Genomic DNA, 10095 nt, shown 5'->3' on the forward strand with positions numbered 1-10095 from the left:
AAATATATCGTATTCTAACCCTCCGAGAAAAGGTCAGGAATCAAATCTCCATGAACAAGATAAGAGATAAACGGAAGCATTCAATAAACAACGATAAAACCAAAATAAACTTATCAAACGATTGAGAGACAAGGACGTTTTTTATTTGAAAGCCGACAAAGGTAACAAAGTAGTAATGAGGAGCCATATTGGCTCCTCATTACCAAAACGTCAAGAAATGGTAGTTGTCCCTTATTTTCCAATTCATACGTGAATTTTATTGATGGACATCTATTATTTAAAATGGAAAGAAAGTCCCAATATTCGATTTTTTGGTATCGAATATCGCGAAAATATCATCCGACAAATCCTAGGAAAATACTTCGACTTTTCTTTGGTTTCCATTTCGAATCTGTTCCTGAACAGGTCTGCCAGGTAAGGGGACAAGGGGTTTCTCATGGCCGTTCCTTCCTGTTGTTCATAAAAGCAACCTTCTACCTGGAAACGATTTTGTTTCATACATAAATTAGCAAGAGAAACGAATTCATCGATTTCGTTATTATTGAAATTATTTTTCTCTAGTAATTCCCTGAGGTATTGCAAGGTCTGTGGAATTGGGACGCTAGGAAATAAGGAACTAACATCAAAAGAAACCAAAATCTCACCTTCTTGCAGAACCATGTTTTTTGTATGTTGTATGAACTCTAAAGAGTTTTTTATACTAAAACCTAGTTCCGCAATAGACAAGGTTTCAAATTCCTTAGTGAGACATTTTGCTATTTGGTAGGTAGGAGTTCCAATAGCTGAGACGATTGAGCGTATTGATTTTCCTGGTTTGTGGATTTTTGGGAGGCAAAATAGTTTCGACACCGTTGGGTTGGAAACTTGTAACTTCCGTTTCAGTTGAGGGGTAAGTATGTTGTCGCATTTCTTGAGGACTTCTTTTACTTCGGCAATCATCTTTGGTAACGGGTTCCTGGACAATTTCGCATACGGTCCGTTAGTAATGAGAGTATTGACCCTTTCGTAGTAGTCCGAGTTATCCAGAATTACTACTTTGTTACCTTTGTCGGCTTTCAAATAAAAAACGTCCTTGTCTTTCAATCGTTTGATAAGTTTCTTTTGGTTTTTATCATTGTTTATTGAATGCTTCCGTTTATCTGTTATCTTGTTGATTTGATTCCTGACCTTTTCTCGACTTCAGTTCATTAAGATTAGTTAGACAAGTTAACAACAACAGGCAACTAGATGCCTATGAGAGTGTAGAAATAAGTAAACACAATAATATTATGAATAACGATGACGAACATATACCAAAGAGCATACTAAATAGCTTGTTAAAATAATATTGTTGGGTTTACTTATTACTACATAAGGACACATTGCAAAAATGAATTTAGATAGGCAATATTGTGAAATTAATTTTTATATAGTCGAAAATTGTTTTATGTACAGCTATAACAGTTAAACATATATTGTAAAATAATAGATAAGGCAAAATTTTAAAATTAATTTAGGTTGGTATACCTGTATGGGTGGTACACCTGGATGGTTTACTTATATGGGATATCTATACAAGGTGATTCAAAAGTACTTTGACAAACTTCAGGAAATGATTCCTCACAATATTCTAATATGAATTGTCCAAATAAATAAATGTCCGGAAACGCTTCGTTTCCAAGATACAGGATGTTGAAGTTTTATTTTTATTTTCGTTTTTTTCAAATAACTGTTGAAATACTGAACTTAATTAAACGAAACTTGGTAATAGGAGGTTTTTGAGGTGTCGAATTCGAACCTGATGTTCTTATTGCTCTTACTCGTAGGGGGCGCCACCTAAACGTCTTTTTATTTTTTAAAGATTCATAACTTTTTTGGGCGTACTTCTAGCACATTTTTCAGTAAAAAAATCGATTCCTCTATAATATCTACGTAAATAAGCTACCCTTGTTACTAGTCGCTGTAAGCAACCGTTTTCTAAATATTTGGACTTGAAAACTTCAAGTCGATTATTTGATAATCGATGCATGTTGAATTTATTACGACTAATTTGCATTTTTCACAAGAATGCTTTGAAAATAAATTTGACGTTTGTGAGTAGTTCTGGTAATTACATATTTTGTGATAGTTAGACGTTTTGTTGAAGTTTCCGTAGGTAGACGTATTTACCAGGAGCGATTTCCTAATCGAGTACTGCCTTCAGCTCCAACATTTGCTAGTCTCCACCGTCGTTTGGCAGAAACAGGTAGCTTCAAGAGGGCAGCTGATATTATTGGAAGACCACGAGCAGTCCGAACCCCAGAATTGAAAGAAGCTGTTTTGAACGCTCTCGAGGAGAATCCAGAAACAAGCACAAGAGTAATTGCTGAAGCTGTCAATTCTACTCAGTCTACAGTTTGGAGAATTATCCACGATCAACAGTTTTATCCATACCATATTCAAAGGATACAAGCTCTTTTGCCACGAGACTTTCCCCAACGCATTACTATGTGTCAATGGTTTTTGAGAAAATTGGCTGGAAATCCTCAATATTTAAGTTTGCCTCACGGACGAGGCAAACTTCTCCCGAAATGCTATCACAAACTTTCATAACAACCATGTTTGGGCTCTCGAAAATCCGCACGCAGTTAGTGAAAGACATTATCAGTATCAATTTTCTGTAAATGTATGGGCGGCAATAACTGATAATTACTTGATAGGTCCTTTCTTTCTTCCACTCCGACTGAATGGCGCAAGTTACAGACATTTTTTTGGAAATTGAATTGCCGGGACTACTTCAGAATGTACTATTAGAAATTCGTATCTGCATGTGGTTTATGCATGATGGGGCTCCGGCCCATTTTAGCGTTGTAGCCACGAAATTCCTTAACACAGTCTATCCAAATCGATGGATCGGCAGGGGTGTAGAAGAACCTAACCAGGCGTGGGCACCAAGGTCCCCAGATCTAAGCCCGATAGATTTTTACTTTTGGGGACATTTGAAGTCACTAGTTTATAAGACTCCAGTAGTGAACGAGGAAGATCTAAGAAACCGAATAGTAGACGCCTGTGAAACAATAAGGAACACACCAATAATTTTTGAGCGGGTACGAGATTCAATGACTAGACGACTGACTGCCTGTATCTTCGCTGAAGGTGGACACTTCCAACAATTTATTTGAATACAATTTAGTTTCGTTTATTTTAGTTTATTCTACATATTCAAAATTTCTTGAAATAAAATGTTGACATTTCTTGCAAATTTTATTAAAACAAATACTGATTATGCACCCTTGATACAAAAATAATTATTTCGCTTAAGGATGTCATAAAGGAACGTACCCAACAGTAATGACCTCTTCAAACAAGTAAAACGTCAAATTCATTTCCAAAGCATTCTTGTGAAAAAAGCAAAATATTCGTAATAACTTCAACATGAATCGATTATGAAATAATCGACTTGAAGTTTTCAAGTCCAAATATTTAGAAAACGGTTGCTTACAGCGACTAGTAACAAGGGTATCTTATTTACGGAGATATGATAGAGGAATCGATTTTTTACTGAAAAATGTGCTAGAAGTACGCCCAAAAAAGTTATGAATCTTTAAAAAAAGACAAAGACGTGTAGGTGGCGCCCCCTACGAGTAAGAGCAATAAGAACATTAGGTTCGAATTTGACACCTCAAAAACCTCCTATTACCAAGTTTCGTTTTAATTAAGTTCAGTATTTCAAAAGTTATTTGAAAAAAACGAAAATAAAAATAAAACTTCAACGTCCTGTATCTTGGAAACGAAGCGTTTTCCGACATTTATTTATTTGGACAATTCATATTAGAATATTGTGAAAAATCACCTCCTGAAGTTTGTCAAAGTACTTTTGAATCACCCTGTATAGCATAAATAGCGTTAGCTTCGCGTTAGTTTCCAGTTTAATCTTCCTCTTTGTAGATGATCACTCGGTGATCGAAACACGTGTCGAGGTGTTAAAAATAACGATTTGGTGTTGGAAAAAACTCCAGTAATATTCATAAATAATTTATGTGAATATGTCGTAACTAACACGTAAAAACTTAGGTCAATATGGTATATTAGGGTTCACTTAACCACAGATTTATTCAATCTGTGACTTAACTTCAACGTAAAGTTGTTACTTCAATAATATGTTCGCTGTGTTTTCAGGTTGTAGGTTGTAGGTAACATCCAGACGCTCTTGACTTTTTGACAGAGATGAGAATCTCTCTGATTTTTCGAGTTGGTCTGTGTAAAGTTCTGTGGAAGAGGCTAGAGTTTTTAAAACATTCTTATCACGTGATACGTTGAGATTTGTGTTTTTGATGATGAGTATTTTTTACAAAAAAAACTGTCGAGGCAGAGTTTGGCCTGGAAGTTTTGGTTTTTGAAGGATCCTTTTTCTAGTTAATGATTCCAAGTTGTTATATTTGTTTATGTTTACTCACTGAAATTATATAATAATAATAATATTTATTTGTAGTTCCTTATTACATATAAATATAATATGTATTCAATCTATAAAAATAATTAACAATATATATGTAAAATAATGTCATTAATGTTACGTAAAAATCAGGTTGTATTTGTGGCGGACATTTCGCCATAACAGGGATGTAAGTTTTACGCAACATGGTTACATAACACGTATTATCGGTTATGTAACGTTCATGTCAATTTTACATGATTGTGTTTGCTGGGTTTATATTATTTCATTATTTGACATATCCCAACAAAAAAAAAAGTTTAAAAATGACAACAGTCAATTCTTATTGAATATTGTCTGTATGCAACGCGAAAGCCTCGTACAAAGAAAGAAAAACCAAAACGGAAATCATATTCTCGTGTGACGTAAGTTAGTAGTTAAGTGAGCAATAATAGATTTAACACCGGTTGCACCAGAATAACTATTTAGTATACAAACCGAACATTGAGCAGAAAGCTTTTTAATTTGTTGATCACAGAATGAATATGACCTATGGCACGCATATGAAAAACATATTTTTCATTTTTTAATACAGTTTTTTTCATTTACATTAATGATTTTTCGTAATTATAGAATTCGTCAGTATGAATTATTGAAAAACAAAACATATGAACTAGAACTATGAACTAGAGTCTATAAAAAAGTTATCTGTGGAATGTCATGTAAAGATCTGTGCAATTTTCTATCGTGAAAATACAACTAGTCACTATCATAACCGCATATAGACCACCAAGTGGGGACCCCCGAGTTTTCTTAAATTGTCTGTCGCAGGCAGTGCAGATCTAACTTTACTATATTGTGTGGAGATTTCAACATAAATTACCTAGCACCAGAAGATAACAACACTAAACTACTCAGTGACCTTTTCAAGTCTTTCCAACTCAATATAAACTTTATAGGCCCCACTAGGATTTTTACAAATATAAATGGACACACAAGCCGAACGTGCATTGACTACATGACATCTACTCATTCAGCTATGAATGCAAGTTAAAACAACCGAATAAAGCAGACCATCTGTCACATATTCTTACATTTCAGATAAGTAATAATCACTTTTAGGAAAAAAATGAAAAACAAATAGTTTTATATCAAAACAGTTTAAAAGAACATAAAAAAAAAACTTAAAAAAGGCTAAAATCAATTATTTCAACAACAAAATCTTGAATGCAAACAATAAGACCAAAGCAACATGGAACATTATAAATAATGAACTAGGAAGGAAGAGTAGTTCATCGAACAAAATTATCAGTATATTAAAAAATGATCAAGAAATTACAGATCTAAATGAAATAACAGAATTGTTTGCTTGCAATGGGGAATGTTTCTCAATTTGGGTTAATACAGCAAATCCAAGTTTGAACAAAATAAAGTTGAGTTTAATTCATGAGTTTTTCAAATTCACTTCGAAAAGTATTCAAATTGATGTTTCAAATGTTGGGTTTTAATTTTTAAAGGAATTTGTTTCTAATTCACATATTGGCAACAGCGCCTATATCAAGTTGAAATAATTTATACGTACCTAGAAAAAAAGAAAATTATCTTTATAAATCAACAATTAAGGCAAAATATAAATTATAGTTCAATACCACCTCCACAAGACATATAAACAACGGTTGTTTGGTTATTTATTTATATAGAGGAAGATAGGTTAGGTGCACGAAATGTCATATGTCACAGAATGTCTCGGAACTTGGAACATAATTAAACAGAACAGCACGCCTCTGAAATAGGTCATCTTTGTTTGTCTCATACAGGTAACAGATTCATTGTCCTTAATTAGCTATAACCGATGTTGCCAAATGGTGAAATAGAAATGAATCACTTTAAATGTTGAATACATTATTTCATTCCTCTTTTTTAAGTATATAAATAATTTTTCAAAGAAAAAGGTTGAAATGATAAATTTAAAATGCGTTGTTTTAGAGCTCTTTTATGAAAACTACTTGATTTTCGTCAGGAGGAACATTCCCCATTTCTCAAATGCTGCCAAGTTCGCAATTGAAAAAACCTTTGGTCAAAATATTTCACTGCCTTGTACAGTCTCAAAGAATCACAATATAATTCATCCTTTCCAAAATGATCCTATAAGTGAATCGGAGGTGCTAGGCACACTAAAAATATTAAAAAATAAAAAGTCTACTGGATTGGATGAGTTGTCAATAGAAACAATAAAAAAAAATAATCGATGTAGCGATTACCCCTTTGACTCATTTATTAAATCAGTCCTTTTTGCAAGGATACTTTCCCGAAGAATTAAAAAAGGCATTAGTAAAGCCCCTTTTCAATAAAGGTGATCACTCGGTAGTAGAAAATTACAGACAAATCTCTTTGCTCTGCTCACTGGCTAAATTATTTGAAAAAATAGTCGCAAACAGGATTACGAATTATTTGGCGGAAAATAACATACTGTGTAAAGATCAACATGGATTCAGAAATAGTAAATCAGTTGAAACTGCAACAAATCACTTACTGAATTATATCTACAAAGAAGTGGATTCGAAAAATTTTGTAATGTCTTTATTTTTTTATCTAAAAAAGCGTTTAACACAGTGTCTCCTGAATTTCTGATTGCAAAACTAACCCAATTTAGTTTCCCGAATAACTTGTTGAAATGGATTAAATCTAACCTCAAATGACTGTAAAATGTGAAAATGTTAGATCAAGGTGCAAAGACGTTAAGCTTTGGAGTGCCACAGGGGTCAGTGCGTGGACCATTGCTTTTTTGTTGTATGCAAATGTTTTGTCCGAATATCTGAAAGATTGCCACCTTATCATGTTTGCGGATGATACCACTATCACAGTTACAGGGGGAAATATTGATGGACTGCTTAGTAAGGTAAAATGCATAATCAATGGTTTTAGCTCCTGGTGTCAGCGAAAAAGATTAATATTAAACTCTACAATAAGAAAAATGATGTTCCAGATGACCTACAAATTATTGACGAAATAAAGATTGGTAGTGAAGTAAAATTTTTAGGGACTTACTTGGATGAAAGCTTATCATGGGATCTGCAAATAAAAGATGTCTGCAACAAACTAAACAAGACATTCTTTGCTTTAAGTCGAATGAAATCATGAATGGACACAGCAGGTCTACTAGAAATCTATTTTGCAATGGCAGAGTCACATATATCGCTCAATGTCATAGCATGGGGTTGCAGTAATGAATTCATCAGAGTATTCGTAGCACAAAAGCGCATAGTAAGACTAATTTTCAGCATTCAACACTGAGACAGCTGTAAACCAGTATTCGTCAGGGAAAAATTATTATCGGATCCTTCCATATACATTCTTAAATGTATAGGATTTGCTAGATCTAACATCCATGAACTAGAAACAAACGCAACGGTGCACATTTACAACACACGTCATGGTGATGTTTTGGGTATTCCAAGTCATAAGACAACGAAATATAAAAAGTCCCCTTTGTATAATGCCATAAATCTGTATAATAAATTACCAGAGCATATCAAACAAATTACCTCTGATAAAGTGTTTCATGGTAGAATAAAGCAATTGCTGCTGCAAAAATGTTACTATAGTTGTGATGAATTCCTGGAAGATGGTTTCCGATGAGCACTGATTTTACTTATTTTTTTTCTCTTTAGTCTTATCTTCTCTTCGACGCCTGTTCCATATTTGTATATACATCTATTTATTTTATATATATATATAAATTTATATATATAAATTTATCAAGAATCATGTTTTTTACTCGCGACGTGGTTTTTTCATGCGGAAAGGCTTCAAGGTTATGAGTAGGAACGGAGCTGGGGTCAACATATGCCCGACACTCATCCAAATAAATACCATCATAACATATGTTATACCCTCCTCATCCAAATATTGACTTTTAAGTTCGTTTCCTAGTGAAATCCACACCTTTCGAAACTTTCCACGTGTTTTCAAACTCTTGGCTATATTCTTTACTATAGTTGTTTCGAAAAGTTTTGGATGATTCTCCTTTGTTGAAAGATGTTCTGGAAATTCGTACGACGTGTCCTCTCCTTCCAACTGAATAGTGCGGACTCTCAAAATGGTGGTTTTTGTGTCTAATGCCACAGAGGCAAAACAGAATTTTGCTCGAACAACAGCCATTTTGTTGTTGATTTATAAGTCAATTCCCTTGTCTTAATGGATGAGGTTACAAATAATGAGTACTGCGGTTGATGCTTGTGATAACTGAAAATATATTTACACTATATACAGGTATTCAAAAAGGTTTCAATAATTATAATATAAGATTGTACATAGGTTTACCTGAATCAACAACAAGTACAGCTTGGGATTATTATAATTATTGGTTCAACTTTCTAAAAACAATTAGCGACAAGCGCCATGAATCAAAGAACGTGTTTACTCCAATATCAAACAGCTACGACTGATGGTGACGGCCGCGCGCTTCGAACTTGGTATTTTGGTATGAGTGTCGTGCGGGCGACCTATGGCTTGTCGCGCTATAGTTTGGACACCGTCACAAACTTACATATCACTTTTATGGAATCTCTGAATCTAAAATGAATCTAAATTTTTTTCGTACTTATGAAACCCTATTCATATATATATATATATATATATATATATATATATATATATATATATATATATATATATATATATATATATATATATATATATATATATATATATATAAAATAAATAGATGTGTACTCTTTGATCATTCCCATATTGATTTCAATTTAAGAGCCACCGGTATACAGCTGTTTCAGCCTATTGGGTATCGTCAGTACAAGGCAGGCGGTCCTCGATTAAAGACAAAATGAGAAAAAAACAAGAAAGTACTTGATAAAAATAGCTGTGTAAACGCAAACGAAACATAAGTGGAACCACCTATTGGTGTGACACCCAAGTCAACTTGCAAAGTTGTATTCTAATTTCAGATGTGTTAATTCATTTTTTCGAGTATATATTCATATTTTTCACTTCTCAATTCATGATCACCATTAATTGTGGAATCTTAAGATGTTTGTATCCTGATTTCAATTGTGTAATTTGTTTTGGCATGTCTATAAACATTGTGTTTCTCAAGACGAATAAAGATACTAATGATATTATTATATTATTATATTGGTTCACAAAAATCCCAAGATACCAATTTTGAATGAAATCACATAATAATATCAAACCTCAATAATAATTATAAATATTCATGATTTCTAGTCGAAATTTCTTTACATCGGACCACACAAACCGTACCGCTTGTTCATCAAATCTGAAAATAAATCACAAATTTCTTCATCTCATTATGAATTAGTTCATTTGAAATAATTAAATTTCAACCCAGTAAATCACGCGCTTTATTATAAAGCCATACATAAATAAAAATCTAGTAAATGGTAGAAAGGCTGGCCTCATTTCCATAATCATTAATAATAAATCAGATACCCTGTAGGAACTATTTCAAGAGAATATATTCTCACCTGAAATGATTTATTTTATAAATATATAATATCCCTCCGATTATCAACTAAACCAACCGCCACTGTGTTATGGTCCAACTTACTTCAAATTTAAACAAACTTACTTTAACCTCTCATTACCCGCCACGATACCTGTTTTAAAATACATGTATTGTATTAGTATAGGCATAGCAACTCTTATTATCACTCTGAGCCTCA

Source organism: Leptinotarsa decemlineata, unplaced genomic scaffold, assembly GCF_025532065.1.
Source record: "Leptinotarsa decemlineata unplaced genomic scaffold, Ldec_3_MD MMD2_tig00001393_RagTag_RagTag, whole genome shotgun sequence".
Lineage (NCBI taxonomy): Eukaryota > Metazoa > Arthropoda > Insecta > Coleoptera > Chrysomelidae > Leptinotarsa > Leptinotarsa decemlineata.